Raw genomic sequence first — 20,486 nt, forward strand, 5'->3', positions numbered from 1 at the left:
GAGAAGCTCTCAGTCTTTTAAAAGCACTCAGGTACAAAAATAATTCCCTCCAGTATAGCATAATGAGTGCTATAATGGGGGTGTATACACGGATAGGTCTAAGAAAACTCAGATGAAGGTAAAAAGTGAATCTGAGAGAGGAGTCAAGGAAAACTACAGGAGGCCATACTTGTGCCAAAGCTTTAACAACTGGTAAGGATTTGTAAAGCAGAGAACAAGTGGAAGTATGTTTTGGGAACATGGAAGATCATGAGAAAAAGGAATAGAGAAAAGAGACCCAAGGTACACTCATAAATGAAGAGTACATATTGTTAGGGGAAGAGAATTTAAGTTTGCTCCAAAAAGGAGTTTACAGCAAGCATTTTCAGAGCTCGGCTCGCATTTTAAGAAAGTTCTGGGGGAATTGGGTACATGCTACAGATATGTCTTAGACTCTCTGACATAGCAAGGTAGACAAAGAGAGACAGGGTAAGAGAATCAATTAGAAGTTGATTTTAACAATCCAGAGAGTGATGATAACAACACAGTCTATAGTGGTAGCAATGGGATCAGTGAGGAATACATACGGAGTATTTATGATACAGCTTGGACAGGATATTGTTACAAATTAAGTATAAAAGAGTCAAAGATAACTAGGTAATCTCTACCCAAGGTAAGGAGAATTAGGAAATCACTGACAAAGAGTGGATGAAGCCCAGGGAACTGATAATCTTTCTGTGAGTGGTATATAAAGTGAAAAGGGCAATCAGATGTTCACAAGGTAGTTCAGAGTGGCTAGAGAAAAACCATCAGTATTCAGTGTCATGAAGTTAAGTGAAAAGAAAGCCTAAAAAAGAAAATGGATGGACAGCATTGTTTCAAATGATGTCAAGAGAACAAGTATGATCTATGATAAAATAGAATTATGTCCAAGGGAAAATAAATTATTAACAGATTTTGGAAGGGACTAGAAGATTTGCTTTATATGTGGATATATTTTAATGTCCAGATAAAATTGACATGTTCTTTCTAATGCAGAAAAAAGTAATATACCATAAAACTACATATAGAGTAGGAGAAACCTCATATACTGGCCAAATCTAAATAAGAAAAACATTCCCAGAATGACATTTCAATTGTTGGGCCCCAAAAAGTTAAAATAATTTTTCTGTGTTCTGTCATTAATATTTTCATTAAATTTCTGAACCATCAAGTTATTTCAATCAGGCATCAAGGTAATGTTATGATGAAGTACACTATAAAAGCAATGAAGCCCGGCTGGGTGTGGCTCAGCAGTTGAGCATCAACCTAGGGTCTAGGAGATCAGATCGTGGTTCGATTCCCGGTCAGGGCACGTGCCTGGGTTGCGGGCTCGATCTCCAGTCGGGGGCGTGCAGGAGGCAGCTGATCAGTGACTCTCTCATCATTGATGTTTCTATCTCTCTCTCTCTCCCTCTCCTTTCCTCTCTCTGAAAGCAATAAAGATATATTTAAAAAACAAACAAACAAATAAATAAAATGAATAAAAACAATGAAACAAAAAGAATTTAAAATCTTTCAAATGTGTCAAGAAATAATGGAAAATTCCTGGCAACACATATAAGTACACTTGAATTCAAGAGTAAAATATAAACATGAAGGTGATAAATGTAAAAGCAGGTCTAGAGATACTAAGTAATAAATAAGAATTGATTAAAATACGCAATTTAACAATAGAAAATGTCTCTAAAATGAGTGTAAGTATTCTTAAATCATAACAGATGAGATTTAGATAATGAGAGTTTTAAGGTAATTTCTTGACCATTCCAATTTTAACTGTGAATTGAAGTAGTCTCCCACTAGATATTTAAGAGAATAGATGTTTCTGACATAGGAATAGAAAGTCCATTGTAAGCATCTCTGAAGTATTTTCCAATCCGATTTATCAGCTATCTAATATCATAATTTTAAAATAATTATGTTTCTCCCCCTTCCTAAATATTTCTATTTCCAGAATACACAAAAATACATTTTTAAAAACTCTAAAAAAAAAAAGAAAAAAGAAAATTCTCTGTGTTCTTCCCCAAAGAGATTCATAGTTCAGACTATATTCCAGTTTCTCTTAGATTTCTCCACTTGGATATTCTGCGTAAGCCTCAGACTTAGTATAGATCAAGCTTGATCTCCTTTCCCCGATCCTGTTCATTTTCCTGGCTTCCTTAATTCTATTACTGATTCTGGCATTAAGTCATCTTGACTCTTTCCTCTCTTTACCTTCAATTTGTAATTGGTAGGCTCAGGGGGTATAGCTCAGCAGTAGAGCATTTGACTGCAGATCAATTTGTAATTGGTGGCCAAGTCCTACTGCATGTCATTTTACTTCTCATTTTCCTCTCACACCCTGCACTTATTCATATTCTCTTTACCTTTCCCCCCAAATGTTCTCCTGGTATCCTGACTTGTCTCATTTGAACTCTCTCCATTCCAATCCACTCTAGACCTTACTTCAGACTAATATTATGGAAGCTCAGTTCTAACTATCAAGTCCTTTGTTCAAAACCCACTGAACAAATCCACACATCTTCACTTGGTATTCAATATTACCCAATTTTTTTCTAATTTTATACCAATTACTTTCTCTTATGCACCTCAGTTCCCAGTAACAACAAAATATTGCTTCCCATACATATCCTTTGATTTATCGCTTCTGCTGATCTGCTCATGTCTGTGCCAGTAATGTTTCCAGTACATCCACCATTAATCCAAATCCCATGTTCAAATACTGTCCCCTCAAAATGATTTCTTCTACCCTATATGACATTCTTCTGCTTTAGAAGTTGTAAATCTCTTTTCTGAATTCCAATAGCACTTTTTTTATTTCTCAGTTACATTAATCATTTTTACCTTATAGTTATGTGCGCACCTATCTCACCGACGATAATGAACGTTCCTTTAACAGAGGGCACTTGATTCATCCTCAGAACAGTGGGTACTTAGTATTTCCTTATTACATATGAATTGATGTGAGGATGAGATGACTTTTCTTCTCCTGCTTCCAATTTAAAGTGGAACTTTGTGTCACTTCAAGCAGCAAAAGTATAATCATAAAGCAAGATGACGCCAGTATTAACACATTTAGAATCTTAGTAGCATCAAGATTTGTAACAAAAAGTGGAGCAATATCAGCACTCCAACTTTTGAGGGGAGAGATTCCTGAGAAGTGAAAAAATACCTCAAAATCTCAGAGAGTGAGACTTCTTAGAAAGCTCTGGTGGGCCAAGAGTAATCTGCTGTTTCATCTTCTGATTTGTTTGACTTTGAATTCTTTCCACTCTAGCTATGGTGAAGTGATCTAAGTTCTTCTACAAGAGACTATGAATACCATTTTGCAATGGTTTAAAAGAGGAGTAATTTTAAAAAGGCCAGAAACTATGATAATTTGATAAAAATTGAATTTCTGAGTGGAAGCATCCTTCTTAATACTTGAGCAGCATTAGTGGAACTAGGATGTGGAAGGTGGTGTCAAGAACAGATATGAAGGAAGGAGCAGAAACAGGAGCGTGTGGCAATAGCTTCCAAGGAGGACTGTAGGAGTTAAGGGATAAGAATGGAAGGTGGGAAGAAAAATGCAGATTGTAGTTAAAGAAAAACTTTGGAAACCAGGAGGTGAATTCAATTCACAGCTATACTAACTGAGTGTTGCCTCAAGTTTTTTTAGCTTAAGGATCAAATAAGGTAAGAATTTAGTATACTAAAGTGAGAGTAATGATTACTATTCTAAAAGTTGTTCAAATGAGATAATTATCAAATAAAGTAATCATTATATAATTAGTGCTTAATTAATGGGAAGCTATTATTGTAAAAGCCATTATAGCTGTAATATAGGTATAGATCTAGGTTACAATCCTAGTTCTATCCTCATTATCTTGTGGTTAAAAAAAAACAAAAAACTAAACCCTTCTTAAGTTTCAGATTCGTCATCTGTATAGGGTTCTTGTGAAGATTAAATGAAATAATGCCTATTTTATACACTTGCCAATTTCCCCTTGAATGTTATATGAAATTGGCTAGAATTCCCATACTATGTCCTGTGACAATCCAATCCCTTTACCCGTACGTGTACTAAATTTGGGAGTATGGGAGAGAGGAAAAGAGATAAACTATCTGAACACCATTAAATAAGATTTATTGAAATTATGTTTTCTATTATCTAATATTCCCCTAAAAAGAGTGATCATGTTTAACCCTGAGCATGGAAATTTTCTTTTGCCCGTGACTTTTCTCCCTTTAGAATAAGTGGCATATTAATATGCTCCACGCTTTGGATCAAATGTTTTATGAATTTTTAAAAAATCTACTTATGATCAAGCAGTCCAACTAGATAAATATTTTACTTCAATAAACATTTTTTTATATGAAAAAATAAAAGTGTTATAACATAGATTTCAGACACCCTCTCCTATGTCAGAATTGAGGATATAAACCAATAGAAGACTTCAGTTTTAAAAGAAACTGAAGAGACTTTAAAAGAGACTTTTGTTTTAAAAGAAACAACCCAAGAGAAATGCATTATCTTCTGGTAGAAGAAGAGAGGTGGTGTTTATGTTGAAGGTGGGGTGTCAATAAAAATGCTGAATGCTCACAGTCAGGAGCTATTTGGGTTGACTATGATTCACTGAGAGTCTACTATCTCCAGAGTAGGAAGACAGAAACTTCCAAGACTGAGCCATGGTCTAGAAGCATCATCCATCCCTAGGGGAAGCATGCCAGACTTCTGAGGGGCTTCCACCCTGGGGCAAAGGGTGGAAGGATAGAGATTCTATGGATTTGATGCCACTGGTATCATTTTGTTTTTTGTAAGTCTCATCCAATAAGTAACATTTTAATAGTTCCTGATACTGATATCCTGGGATGTTAGTGGCTAACACTAGAATTGACTATAAATTCATTATAGTTAGCCCATAGACAATATTTACAGCATTTTTCTCTTGCTCCTATTTCTGACTATCATTTATGATCCTTTATCTCTGTCGTGGCACTGTCCTCAACTCCATTCTTTGACTTCCAAAACACAATTGCAACCATAAAATAAATATCAAAGGCAAACACCAAAACAAAGAAACAAACAAAAAGAAAACAGTATTTACTACAGCTTTAGGTGTCTGAAAGTTTGGAGGAGATGAATATGGTTTTCTATCAGACGGACAAAAATATCTTAAAGTTGATTATTATTTTTATTTTTTGTGTGCTTGGGCCACTATGAGATTTAGTAATGCCATGTAATTTATTCTTCCTCTCTCATCTCTTTCCCTATAAAAGCAAAAACATACAGACATGAACCAAAGAACCCTTTCTATTTCCTAATGCAGGACAATTTAGTTCTCCATTGCCCCTGCTGTCAACTCAGGTCAGGGCTTCCCTTTACATGTCCAAAAATCCAGCAGAAGATTTGAAATGACTACTTTGAAGAGCCTGGTTAACTTATACTGTACAAAGTGTTTCATCCTTTTGATCTGTAATCATCTGAGATAATGGGGGATTGAAGCTAACAGACGAGATTTTACTTTGCACTAGCACTGGTCTAAGAATCGTAAATAATATATATTAACTAGTTTAATTCCACAGTTCCCCTATAAGATTGGCATTATTATTACCCACATTTTGCAGAGAAGGGTACTGAAGTACGGAAAGTTTAAAGAACTTGTCCAGTGTTACCTAGCTAGAAGGTGGCATAGCTGGGAAGAAGGCAGGTGTTTTTTTTTTGTTTTTTTTTAGTCAGGCTATGCTAGAGTTTGCTAAAATAAATTAATCAATTAATAAATCAATTTATAATTTCAGAAATTTAATGGAATAGTCCTTCACACCAACTTATTTTAAATGCATTGATATTAAATGGAAATAATTTTCAAACAGCAAAATCATATTGAAATGTAAGGCTTTCTAAGCTTGGTTTTAAGAAATCCCTACTATGTATAGCCACAAATTCCAAGTAACTTGTTTACTTATCCATTTGAAAATAACTCATAATTATGTAAAAGAGAAATGATTCTTTGCCTCCCCACCCACGGAGTCACCAGAGTATAGCATAAGATTACCACATCAGAGTAAATCTAGCAGAACAAAAGACTGCACAGGATTGAAAAAGACCAGGGTTCAAATGCCACCTCTGGTATTGACTGGGCTATGGCCTTATGTTAGTTATTCTTCTCGGCTTTAATTTTCTCATCTGCAAAACCAGGATAATGACACTGTCTCAATAGAAATATCTTCAGGAATAAATAAATAGTATGTGCCAAGTGCCTGGGAAATTGCCTTGTCTTTGAGGTGCAACAGTCCTGGGTTTGCATTCTAGCTCTAATGTGTATGTGACATGGGGGCAGTTACTAATTTCCTCACCTTTGAAATAGTAATAATAAGAGCAACCTGGATCTCCTAGGGTTATGGGAAGCTTAGAGATAAAATGAAGAAAGCTTGTATTTGAAAAACTGACATGCAGCAAGAGCTTAATATGTGGTGGATCTGGATATCTCATGGTATCAATTTTCTACATCTATAGGAGACAGAGAACATGATATTTCTAAATCTCTTTTTGAGGCATTAATTACCCCTACTTCAATCAGCTTAAATCTCAACTGAAATAATCGCACATTATTCATCTCTTCTTTTAAATCCCTTCACTGACTCACCAGTGCCTTCTGTGTAACATTTTAATTTCTAACCCTAACATTTCATGTATCTGCACAGCAGGCTTGCTAAGCAGCTCTTTGCTCTTCTTATACAGGTTTCCTGGGCACAAGGAAGACTCAGTTCATTAAGGCATGTAGTATGCTAGAAGCTTTATAGAAAATTGAGAAAACCAGCTCCTGCAATTTGACTTCTCAATTTGACTTTGTTACATAATACACAATTGATTGTTGAGTTTCTCCATCATTTTTCTTACTCAAATGCCCTACTTCCATTTTTTTCTCCCTTCACATCTTTCTACAGCTGTCTTAATTGGAATAGCCCTGGAGCTTAATTAAAACAATGGGTATCTAGTTTATACATTTCGTCCAAGTGAGCAATATAACCATGCATTGATTATGTATAGATGTAGGCATTAAACTCGTGCACTCTCAACTGTAGTGGGCCAAACAACATTTCCCCTTTAAATACTACCTTCAGATTCTTGTTGGAGGATTTGATTGATATAAGGAGACAAGAAAAACACAACAAACCTCTGGGTCTTAAATGGTATAGCCCAATGAGGAAGAAGAGAGAAGTAATATACCATGCACATAAGTCTCTGATGCATCTTCAGAGTTTTAGGCCTTCTTTAAAAAGCATACAGTTACTGAATATTTTGTAAAAGCATTATAGATTTATCTAAAATATAATATGCTTACATTTTATTTGTGCCGGTCATTATCATCAACACAGTGATAGCTGCACAGTGACATTTCATTAATTTGTGCAATGAATATTTTGAACTAGGAGTTAACTAGTTACTGGGTTTATAGAAGAGGTTCTGTGCTCTCAGCGAGGATTGAAATATGAAAAGAAATTTTCAGGGAAAGCAAAATTTTTCAACTAGATGGAACATGGCCAAAGATCCTAAGGCTGAGATGAGGCTGGCCTGACAAATAGTGGTTTGATCCCCTCGTTTCTGTGTTCCAAATTCAAGAATTTAGGGCTTTATTGTAAATGAAATGACCCTCAAAATCCAGAAAAGGGTTTAAAAGGACTGGAAGTCATAATTTACAACAAAATATGGGTATTAAAGCAGGGTAAGTTCAGTAAAAAACAACACATAAAAACTCACCTAAGGTCAACCTGGTGTATTAGGATAGGGTCTTCTGAGGCAGTGACGTCAATCTCAAGCCCTGAAGGCTGAAGAAGCCAGGTAAAAATATGAAGGATATTTCTCATAGAAGGAAAAGATGCAATGGTCTGGTGGTGAGAGATCTGGATATATTAGGTCTGCAGTTATACAGTGGGCAGAAGTACGCAGTAGAGAACAGAAGTCTGGTAAGAGGCACGAGATGAAGTGGGACATGTGAGCAAGATTTCAACCAAGATGGGCTTTAACCACTGGAGGTACTGTTAAGTTTATTCTAGCAACAATGAGAATAATGAAGGGAACATCTCCTCTCCTGCCTTTACCATTCTCTTCCTCTTACAGGCAACACAGACAAGTAAAAATCATTGCAATACACTGGATTTACTTCTTCAACATATATTTCTTATTATGCACCTTTGTGCTAAGCAGAGTATTAGACATTAGAAAAGAAAAACAAGCAAGAAAATAGGCCATAAACCCACTCCTGTCTTCCATTTCTTTCAGTTATTTTTTATTAAGAATCTACTGTGTGTGCCCTGGCTGGTGTGGCTCAGTTGGTTGGAGCCTCATCCCGTGCACCAAAGGGTCATGGGTTCCATTCCCGATCAGGACACATGCCTAGGTTGTGGGTTCAAACCCCGGTCCAGGTGCCTACAGGAGGCAAACAATGGATGTTTCTCTCTTACATCAATGTTTCTCTCTCTCTCTCCTCTCTCTCTCTCTCATCAGTGAAAAACATATCCTCAGGTGAAGATTAAAAAAGAAAAAGAATCTGCTGTACCATCTGTGCTACGGATACAGCGATGGGGGAAACAGAGATACGGCCTGTGCTCACGCCAGGCTCTAATAAAAAATGTGTTAGTGTAGATAGAGGTTTATCATGCCTCGGAAAGACAAAGGAGGGCACTTAAAGAGACTTCTGTCTCTGTGTACTATCTCTGTAAGTGCAGGTAAGAGCAAAACATGTATTAAGAAAGACTTTCCAATGTTGAATTGGAGAAAGAGGGGGGAAGCTTTGCAAGGACAAGAGAAAGGCCAGGGGGCACTCAGGAACTACTGCAAAAGATGCCAACTATACCATGGACAGAATCTGTGAACAACAGAGAAAAAGGCCCCTGTTCAAAAAGGTTTCCTCTTGACTTCACAGAAAGAACCAGATCCATTCCTTTGTTAAATATAAAGCCAGCCACATTAACTGACTTCAGGTTAAACTTGACAGGATCTAGGGACAGGAATAGAAGACATTACTATTTTAATCTTAAGGGACTTTATTTCTATACTTCCAATAGGGAGTAAATCAACGGCTTATGATAGTTCTGCAGCTGGGAAAGGGAAGCATGATGCAGATAACTATTTTTATTTAAATCAATGTGTTGTATTCACAGAGAATAGGGCAGGATGCTGCAGCTGCAAGAGGGAATTTAAAATTAGAGCAGCTTCAATAGGCTGTTCACAATTTCATCCAAATTCCCGAGCCTTACCCTATAGTAAGCATTTTTTTTTTTTTTTTGCACATGTGATACATATGCACACAAATTTAATTTTTCATGGGGGATTGAGACTGAACTGCTCTGGAGTCTGAAAACAAAATTATTGTCTGTTGTCTGTTGGATAATAATCTCTCTCTCCCTCTCTCTTCCATAGATTCATAGCTGTGTCAAAACTGCTACCTCATAGCTGCTGCTTCTACAAATAAGCAGCTCATTCAATTCCCAGTACCTGAACAGGTACTCTTTGTTCCACATACAACAGAATTATAGAAAGTTCCCTCCAGTGTTATATGACCAAAAATAATTGCTGCATTTCAAAGAGTTGCTTATATAACCCAGATGTCCTAGATTCCTTTAGGTTTCAAGGGTCATCTTTTACTTTAAAGCCCAAATGAGGAGAGTCCAAATCCTCACTCTTCTTGTCCACAGGGGTCTTTTTATCCCCATTGGGTTTCCTTCTTCATACATTTCTGGGGCTCTTTGCAGATGTCCCAGGTCAGATAAATCATAGTATACAATGCTGCTTACTTGAATATTGTCCTCTTCAAAGATAATATCACTGCTTTATACCTACAGAGCCTTTTACAAAGAACATGCCCATTCATCATCTCACTTATCCTCTCGTTACCTTGTATACAACGCCGCTCAGAGGCTAATGACACAGATTTAATTGCAGCTTGGATCCACATTTTAGGGTTCCCAATCCTGTGCTCAGCCACACATCACACTGTCTCAAGTCTTGTGAGGTTGTTATAGTCAAACAAGCTAACACATGCAGTGTGAGAAAGCACTGAAAAGAATGATGTGTGTTCCAAATAGATTGCTGTTGTTTTATTCTGTTGTTGTGTTTGACATAGTCAAAGGTACGCCAGGCCAGGCTCTCCCTTCGGTCCTATTCTTTGCATAATGATCAGATTAATCTCTCTGCATGTTGCATCTATAACACTGCCAAATATACAAGGATGCTTTATTCTGAAAACTCCTTTGCTTATAGTCCAAGGAATTGCATGATGATAATGTTTGAAATTTCTTAGCTCAAGGGAGATCTTGTGCAGCTTGACAATGCTCAGCCCCCTCAGCTAGGCTCTCACTATCTCTGGGGAGAGTAGACCTGCCATTGGTAAAGTGAGCATAACAACAAGGCCACTGATTGATTTAGGAAGTGACAAATGTGTCAGGATTCCCCTGTGAGAAGCTGTGGAAATCTGGCTTTTCCAAACATCCTTGGCAACTGTTACAAAGTCTTTTCAGCTGTGGTAAGTTGTAGTCTGGCTAATTCAAAAGGAACTCACGCATGGCCCCACTGTCTGCCAGCCTTGCATAGAAACACCCAGTTAAAGACTCATGGAAGTCACATTTGCTTTACAGTCTCACAGAGGCCTCAGTTAGGTGTATGGACTGAACAACCCAGAGAGTAAAGGGCTCACTCTGCAGGGAACATTAGCAGCCCCTGAATGGCTTGGGTCTGAAAATTATATTGAAAGAAGAATTTGTCTCCAATAAACATGAACTTCTTTTGTTAGTGTGTTCACTTTATGCCAAACAGTGTTTTCTTGAATGATCTTCCTTCTTCCAGTACAGTTCACCTGCACTTCTTCCACATATTCACACATACCACCCTTCTAATTCTGACTCAGGATTCCAGCCTCACTTCCTGCCTTTCATTAATGATGACCTAAATGAGGAAAACTCTATTCAGATTTTTTTGGCACAGTTCCATTTTACTTAAATGAGGCAAAAAATAAAATTACGAAACAACCCATTACTTATATGCACCTGACTGCTTTGTAAAATATATATAAAGTATTTAAATGAATAATGTATATGTTTAAGACTTATTGGTAAATACTTTATAGATGAAAGCTATTATTAAAATTAGCTTCAAGTTAAGAAAGGGAGGAAAAAGGTTAAACAGAAAATATTATCACCATAAATAAAAATATAAAGTTCATAAATCATAACTAAAATGCCTACATTGATCTTTATAGTATATAATTCTATAACTGTGATTTTTCACAAGCTTGCGTATACTTTTAAAGACAACATTTCACTAAATTACCCTCTAATCTTACCAGTTATAAAGGAGAGAGAAATATATTTTTTAACCTGTTTCTAGGAAGGAATAAATATATTAAAAGAAAGATGGTTAATTAGAGCATAACTCCTTCCCACAGCATATCAAAAGCAAGAGTTTTGTGCTTAAAACATAACTGGTTTGTAATATTTAAGAAAACTCTTGCTTTTTACTAGATATTCAAATGTTTTCACCATGAAACCATTATCATCATCAATAACCAATTTTTCCGTCTTTATCATATGTGGAAGGGGGAAAATCCATATTGCTTGAAACACTAAAATATTCCAAAGTCCTTCTATTGAAAGACACAGAGATATACTCTTGTGAACCTGTTTGAGAAAAAAAAATCAGTAATTAAGAGTCAAGTAAAACATAAAAATAAGGTTACATGGCTCAGAAGCTAATCAATGATTCCTGGTTATAGTGTACATTTGTCATGTTTGGCTTCCCCTTAATCTTGCCTTTTGGGTGTTTGGGGAATTCCCTACACTGTGAATCCTACCATCCTAAAGTCAATCCCAGGAAGCAGTGTGCAAGCTAGAGCATAGGCAGGTGACTTAGGTCCTACCAGCTGGACACCTCTGTGTGACACAGCTAGAAAGAACAAGAGGAATCTTTATGAGACAAGTTGGAAAACAAAAAGTGGGCACAGGCAGAATCCATCTTGCAGTGAGTCATGTGGTAAAGGAGTCGACCCTTAGAGAGTGGCAGAGGTGGGAGCTTGTGTGTCGACTCAGAACTGTACTATATGTGTAGGTTGCAGATGACAGTCATCTCTTTTCTACAACAGTTTTTCCTGGTTAATCTTTGGCTCTGAGAGATACTTTGAACTACCTGAAGAACTTTAATAAGCTCCACTCTGTTTTCACTTAAGAACACTGACTCGCACACTAAGCAACAACTTTCTCATTGTATTTGAATCAGTGTTCTCCCAGTTCTGATCTCATTTTTTTTTACCTCCTAGCCCATCGCTTAGTACATTCTTAGCATAATTATCCATGGGTCAAAAACAACCCACCCTCTTTCATGATAATAGTTGAGTGCCCTCTTACCCGCTTTTCTTTCTTTTTCAAAGCATTCACCAACTTTAAGCAAAGTATATATTTTACTTATTTATTATGTTTTATACTTATTGATGTCTAACCTGTAAAATATAAGCTCCATAGGGCCAGAGATTGTAGTCTGTTCAGGACATTGATATATCTTAAGTATCCCAAAAGTGTCAGGCACATAATTGGGGCTCATTAAATTATATATATATAAATATCATCTTTATATTTATAATTATATATATATATATCCTCACAAGATGATTTTTTCCATTGCTTTTCAGTGGAAAGGAGAGAGAGAGAGACACATCAATATGAGAGAGACATCGATTAGTTGCCCCCCCATATGCACCTCTACTGGGGCCAGGGGTTGAACCTGCAACCAAGGCACATGCCCTCAGCCAGAATTGAACACAGGGCTCTTCAGTCTGAGGGTCAACGCTCTAACCACTGAGCAAAACCAAGTAGAGCTATATATATTTTTTAATCATCACCAATGATAGATTTTTTCACTGATTCTAGAGAGAGAGGAAGGGAGAGGGAAAGAGAGAAAAACATTGATGTGACAGAAAAACATCGATCATTGCCTCCTGCACATGCCCCAACTGGGAATCAGACCCATGATCCTTTGGTGTATGGGCTAGTGCTCCAACCAATCTGATTGAGTCACACCAGCCAGGTCTCATTAAATATTTTTAAGTGAATGAATTAAAAAGGGATATATAAATTCATCTTGTGTTTCTAGAGGATCTATGGAGATATGGGTTCTATTGGTGTTTTAAATGGAAGTGTGTTAGAGCTAGTTTCCTCATAATTTTTGTTTTTGTTTTTCTTAGATTCCTTGGTTTAAGTGAGTCCAGGAGCTGAGATCAACTAAATCTTAAATGTAAATGAAGGAGACTCCTGCCTCTGATTTGCTTTAATCAGAGGAATATCCATAACATTGGTCTGCTTTACTCTCCTAAAATACTTTGCTGTTATACAGATGTACTCCTGAATGTCCTCATACTACCTACCAATTGTCTATATAAAAAATGTCTTAACATTAAAGTAACACTATCAAGTAAGTATTCCGAATAAAGACATTATTGAGACAAGTCCACTGTTATATCAAAATAAGTGGTAGGAAAAAATTTGAAGTGAGTCAGCATCAAAACAACTAGGAAGCATTTACTCAATGAAATGGACTGAAACTGAAAAGCTAATAAATATTTTAAAATTGCATTTAGAAATAGAACAAATGCATTTTGGGGAAGTTTATTAATTTCTCTTCACTCACATGAACATGAAATAATTTTATTTTAATGTGATTCACAATTGGATCAGGCTTCTTTTCTCTTTCAATACAGAATAAAAAGTACATTCAAAGGAGTTGTAGAAGACATCAACAGTTTTCAGCTGAATACAAGATATTAATACAATGATTTTAGTAAGAACTTCATAAGTTTGAGAGAGGGAAAGGACATAGAAAAATAGGAAGCATATAACCACTTTTATTGAATATCTGTGTGGGTCAGAAATTGTGCTAGGTTCTTTATGTGTGTCCTTTTACATCTGCCATTTCACATCATCTTCATCATAGGCCTGAGAGATAGGTATTATTGCCAACTGAGAAAACTGAGACTTTGAGAATTGTCTAAGTCCATGCAGCTAGTAAGTTGGACACTTACAAAATTCTGACTCTAGAGCTGCTATTGTTTGAAGTGCACTGCACCAACACACTAAACATAGGGTTAAGAGGAAAACTGCCATTATAGGATTTCTTGCCCCTTATTGATGATGAGAGAAATAATCTCTCAGAGCTCTCAATAGATCTGACAACTCTCAAAAGACTTGGAGAAAACTACAGGCATGTTTTAGACACATCAGCTGTTCTGTCACAGAATTGTGATAAAACAAGGAATGTTGATTATTCAAATCCCAAGAGAATATAATGGACCAAAAGTATAAACCTAATTTAAAAACACATTTTTGCCTGGCCTGTGTGGCTCAGCAGCATTGACCTATGATCCAGGAGATAGAGGTTCAATTCTCTGTCAGGGCACATGCCTGGGTTGCAGGCTCGATCCCCAGTAGGGAGTGTACAAGAGACAGCCGATCAATGACTCTCTCTCATCATTGATGTTTCTATCTCTCTCTCCCCCTCTCCCTTCCTCTCTCTGAAGTCAGTAAAGATATATTAAAACACACCTACAGCCAACGTCATACTCAATGGGCAAAAACTAAAACCATTTCCCCTAAGAACTGAAAAAAGAAAGAGAGGAAGATATAAACAAATGGGAAAATATACCATGTTCATGGATTGGAAAAATCAACATCATTAACATGTCCATATTACCCAAAGCAATCTATAAATTCAATGCAATCCCTTTTAAAATACCAACAGCATATTTCACAGATCTGGAACAAACACTTTGAAAAGTTATATGGAACCAAAACCATCCCGAATAGCCACCGCAATCTTGAGAAAGAAGAACAAAGTTGAAGGGATCACAATACCAGATATCAAGTTATACTACAAAGCCATTATAATCAAAAGAGCCTGGTACTGGCACAAGAACAGATATATTGATCAGTGGAATAGAACAGAGAACCCAGAAATTGATCCATGATATTATGGTCAATTAATATTTGACAAAGGAGGCAAGAACATACAATGGAGTAAAGACAGTCTCTTCAACAAATGGGATAGGGAAAATTAGACAGATACATGCAAAAAAATGAAACTAGACCACCAACTTACACCATACACAAAGTAAACTCAAAATGGATAAAAGACAAATGTAAGACATGAAACCATAAAAATCTTAGAGGAAGACATAGGCAGTAAAATCTCAGACATCTCTCGTAGCAATATGTTTGCTGATACATCTCCTAGGGCAAGAGAAACAAAGGAGAAAATAAACAAATGGGACTGCATCAAAATAAAAAGGTTCTGACAGCAAAAGAAACTATTAACAAAATGAATGGGGAGCCCACTGCATGGGAGAACCTATTTGCCAATGATATACCTGATTAAAGGGTAATATCCAAAATATATAAGGAACTCATATAACTTAAGAAAAGAAATACAAACAATCCAATTAAAAAATGGGCAAAGGACCTGAATAGACACTTCTCCACAGAGGATATACAGATGGCTAAGAGACATCTGAAAAAAATGCACAACACTGTTAATCATCAGAGATGCAAATTAAAACCACAATGAGGTATCACTTCACACCTGTCAGAATGGCTCCATCAACAAATCAACTAAGGACAAGTTCTGGTCAGGATGTGGAGAAAAGGGACCCTAGTACACTGTTGGTGGGAATGCAGACTGAGGCAGCCACTATGGAAAGCAGTATGGAGTTTCCTCAAAAGATTAAAAATGGAGCTGCCTTTTGACCCAGTGATCCCACTTCTAGGAATATATCCTAAGGAACCCGAAACACCAATCACAAAGACCTTATGTGCCCCTATGTTCTTAGCAACACAATTTATAACAACTAAGATCTGGAAACAACTCAAGTACCCATCAGTAGGTGAGTGGATAAAAAAGCTGTGGCACATTAATACCACAAAATACTATGCAGCTGTAAAAAAGGATCTTTTATCCTTTGGGACAGCATGGAGGGAACTAGAATGTATTATGGTAAGTGAAATAAGCCAGTCAGAGAAAGGCAGGTACCACATGATCTCACTTATATGTGGAATGTAATAAATAAAATAAACTGATGAACAAAATGGATCCAGAGACATAAAAGCATGGGACAGACTGAGGGACCTCAGAGGGAAGGTAGGGATGGGGAAGTGGGCGGGGAGAGATTAATCAAAGAACTTATATGTTTATAAGCATAACCCATGGACACAGACACCAGTCTGGGGAAGGCCTGGGGATGGGGTGGAGGGGGTCAATAGGGGTAAAAAGGGGACATCAGTAATATTTTTAACAATAAAGATAAAGAAAGTTAAAAAAAAAGAATTCTATTCCTAAATCCTTACACACACACACACACACACACACACACACATACTTTTGTCCCTGGCAATCTAACTTGCATTGTAGGACTTGATTCTTTTATAAACATAAATAGAAAATCAAATAATATGACAAAGAAGTAAAAAAGAGTGAAAAAATGAGAGCCTAACCAGGCATGGCTCAGCAGTTGAGCATTGACCTAGGGTCCAGGAGATCGCAGTTCGATTCCCGGTCAGGGCACATGCCCGGTCATAGGCTCGATCCCCAGTAGGGGATGCAGGAGGTCTCCAATCAATGACTCTCTCATCATTGATGTTTTTATCTTTCTCTCTCCCTCTCCCTGAAATCAATAGATATATATATTTTTAAATTAAATAAATAATAAATAAATAAGAGTGAAAAAATGAGGAAAAGTACATCTTTGTTTACTCATAAGCATTTAAACCACATCGTAAAATTTTATTTCTTGGTAAACAACACTCTCCCTGGTTTTATGAAGCTCTGCTTCTAAACAAAATCTTCATTTGTATGCTCCATAATATACCTGCCTTGGCCCCAAAGAGACTAATCAAACTGTACCCCTTGGTGACACTCAAAATTTGACTTTCATGAGAAAAATTTATTTTTGCATATGTAATTAATATCAATAAAACCACACATTATGCTACATTTTCACTGAAACTTAGAGAGGTTATTGAAGATGTTATGCCTGGTCAGAGGGGCTCAGGTGGTTGAGCATGATCCTGTGCACTGAAAGGCTGCTGGTTCGATTCCCGGTCAGGGCGAATTGACATCTCCCTCTTTCTCTTTTTCTCTCCTAGTCTCTCTAAGCATGTTCTTAGGTGAGGATTTAAAAGTAAATATATTCTTACATTATAGAACATTTTCCATAAAAACTATATATTCTAAGAAATATATCATCAAAAGGAGTAATATACTCCATTATACAATTTTGTGGGTTTTAAAAGTGTTTTGTGCATCAGTTCAAGACGCTTTTGTCCAACAAACCAACAAACCAACAAACAAAAAGGTATTCAAAGTATTCTAGGTGACAGAACTTCTCTGCAATTGAATGAATGAAAGATCAACATGTGTCACCTATTATTTCAAAACCAGAAGCATCACCCAGAGATTGAACTCATTACCAAAGCCTCATGAACTCCCTCCAAACAAACTTTTGACTAATCAAAAGAATTAGAAGCTATTAATTATACCACAAATTATCAATATATTGACTTTGTCATTCAAAATCAGCCATCATGGCTAGGTGAGCCTCAGTTGTACTGATGAAAAGTGGGAATAACAGCTCCCCCCATTATAGGAGGGAAGCTGTACCCTCCCATAGCATCATCTGGATCCCGCACAAGTGGACTCCAGGTGCTTGGAAATAAAGTGCAACTGCAAGTGTGTCTAAACACAGGGATGGTGCTGGAAAGTAGAAGTGATGTCCATAGCCTTAGTGTCAATGGCAGGGTTGAAGTTTGCAGAGGTGCTGTTTACCTGAGCATAGGTGACTGCAGAACACATAAGGAATAATCTAGTGATAACAGGAGCACTGGAGAGAGAGGTTCCCTAAGGTGTGGTTTGGGGGCCAATGGGATGGTTTCAGGCAGGGCAGTGGTCCTTCAATGCAGCTGGGCCGGTGGAGGGACTGCAGGACGCCTGTGCTCCACACTGCATTGGATTTGGTAAACTGGCAGGAATCTTATACTGGAGTTGGAAAAGATATGATTCTGGCAGCATAGCAAAAGGGAGTAGTGTCCATTTCAGTGTCGTCAGCATCTAAAGTTGGCTGAGAGGTCAAATCTGCAGATACTCTGGCTGTGATGGTAGCAGGGACCTGTCAGTTTGAGTCGCCAGGAGCAGGCTGTCTGCAATTGCCAAGAAAGGTGGAGAGACAGAAGGGGCAGGCTGACTGGCACTGCAGTCAGATATGACCTCCATTTTGTCCTTCAAGGTCTTTTTACACGGATGCTCGGTGTTCTCCAAGGTGCCCAGGTGTTGTCAACTGCAAGGCAAGGCCACTTAGGAGGTGGGGGCGGGGCAGCTCACCTTGATCCCACAGCAGCAGTAGCAGACGTGACATGGGAATTTTGCATTTGTAGGGCTTCCTGCTGGCAGAAGCCAGTGGAGAACTGCTCTTTGGTGGGAGGAGCATCTCCTTACCCAAAGTTAGTGAACCAGAAAAGCTGGGCGGACCGTCTTCACCAGCCCTTCCTGTGGATCTTCCCAGAAGCAGGGAGCAGCGTGGGGCTGGGTTAGAGAGCACGCTGCTGCTGCTTCTAAATTAGGCTGCAGAGGAAGCAGGACATCTCCCACAGGGCTGTGTGAGCCTGTGACCACCTGGCCTTCGCAGGAGGAGCACATAGGAGACATCTGGGTGTTCCCACTCAAGCTGTCTCTTGGTGCTTGGCATTCAGGTCCAGAGGCCCAGGACTGCACTTGTAGGAAGTGAGGACTCCCTTGTTCTTCAGGGGCCTAGATGTCAGTGGTAGATCCCCACCGCTATGGGGCTTCTCTGACCATGCTATCTGTTGTTCTCTACCTGATCCTCTTCGTTCTTTGCCATCCCTTTTAGGGGCTCTTCTTGGGCCTTAACCTCCATCTCCTTTGGGCAAGGAGGTGGGATGGTACAGGAAGTGGGATGGTGCTGGCTTCGCAGCCTTGACTACCTGCTCAGGAGAGAAAATCTGTGCCCTGGAGGAAGGATATAGACAATTCTTGAGGGTCCAAACATCCTGAAATTATGAGCAGACAGCTTAGGCTTCTTTAGAGAGTTCTTCCAGTTCACCAAGGGGAAGATCCCCAGAGGGAAGCACGTAGTCTAGGGGAGAGGACACCACCTTCTCGGCACAATGTTAAAGCCAGATTTTAAAGGTGCACGATCCCGGTGGAACCTCCTCCTGTGGGTAGCAGGTGTTTGGCTCCTGATGGCCCTCCACGAGGGGTCTGCTCCAGATGGCCTAGGCCATATCTGCCAGACCGCACCCTGCCTGGCCTCCAGCTCTCTGAGGTCCAGGAGCCAGATCCTGCTCAAAGTCCGTGCTGGAGCCACTCAGATGCTGCCCAGATGTGGCCCACATCCTCGGGCGCCTCCTCAGCTTCTCTGTGAGGCCTGGAGTCAGGTGCGCTTTCTCCGCGGCTGCCCTTGCCGCCAGCCTTGCAGGCCAGGAGCGAAGGCTTCTGAGGAGTGGACGTGGGGCCCTGAACTGACTGGGTGCTACACCCTGAGACATCCCAGGCCGAGCTAGCAGCTGGTAGGGACTGGAACCAAATACACTGACTTATTAACCAATAAAAAGTCCATCTTTTCCCCAGTTGCCTTCTTCGGGGGGGGTGGGGGGGATAACTTTGTCCTTGTCAGGCAATGGAGAGGACATAGGGAAGCATCTCCGCAGCGCCTTCTGTGTCTTTTGAAGCCGACACAGCAGCCAGAGCCTTTGAAATGCCCAGAGGACACAATCAGATGCATCTACTGACTTCTTTTTCATTCTACCCTTTGAATGGACTGGTTCACGAAAGAAATAGTTGAAGTGGCCTTTGCTTTGGGGACTTAAAGCCTTTCCAAGTACATGGTCTTCTTTGATCTCAGCCCTGTAATGAATTTGGGGCATGTATAATATTAACTTACTAATCATCTGCTTTTGAAGATTAGGCATTAAAACAGCATGTTTTTATGTGATATCTGTGAGCATTGTTTACCCTGTAACCACCAAAAAAAATAAATAAAGCACAAGACAGCAGTGATGAATAGCTGCATATGTTACATTGTTTCCAATTAAATTGCCCCAAAGTGAAGAAATTTAATTATATTTCTACCAGCAATACTAAATACTATAACATCCTGTCTAGTAAATAATAGACAATTGATTAGAAAAAAAGAAACAGGATTTAACCATCTTCTTTTCTAAAATACAAAGACTGAATGACAAGTTAAATAAATATGATTCTTTTTTTGTCAAAAAAAAAATCAGCTATGAAACAGATGAACTACTGTTTAGGGTTTTTATGAAAACATAAAAGAAAAAATAAAATGCAAATCTTTGGAGACATGACTTTTCTTGAAGGTTAATTTTATTATTCATATGATCTTAGGTCCTAAACATCTTAGTGAACTATAAATAGGTCTCTT

This window comes from Miniopterus schreibersii (assembly GCF_964146895.1).
Source record: "Miniopterus schreibersii genome assembly, chromosome: 2".
Taxonomy (NCBI): Eukaryota; Metazoa; Chordata; class Mammalia; order Chiroptera; family Miniopteridae; genus Miniopterus; species Miniopterus schreibersii.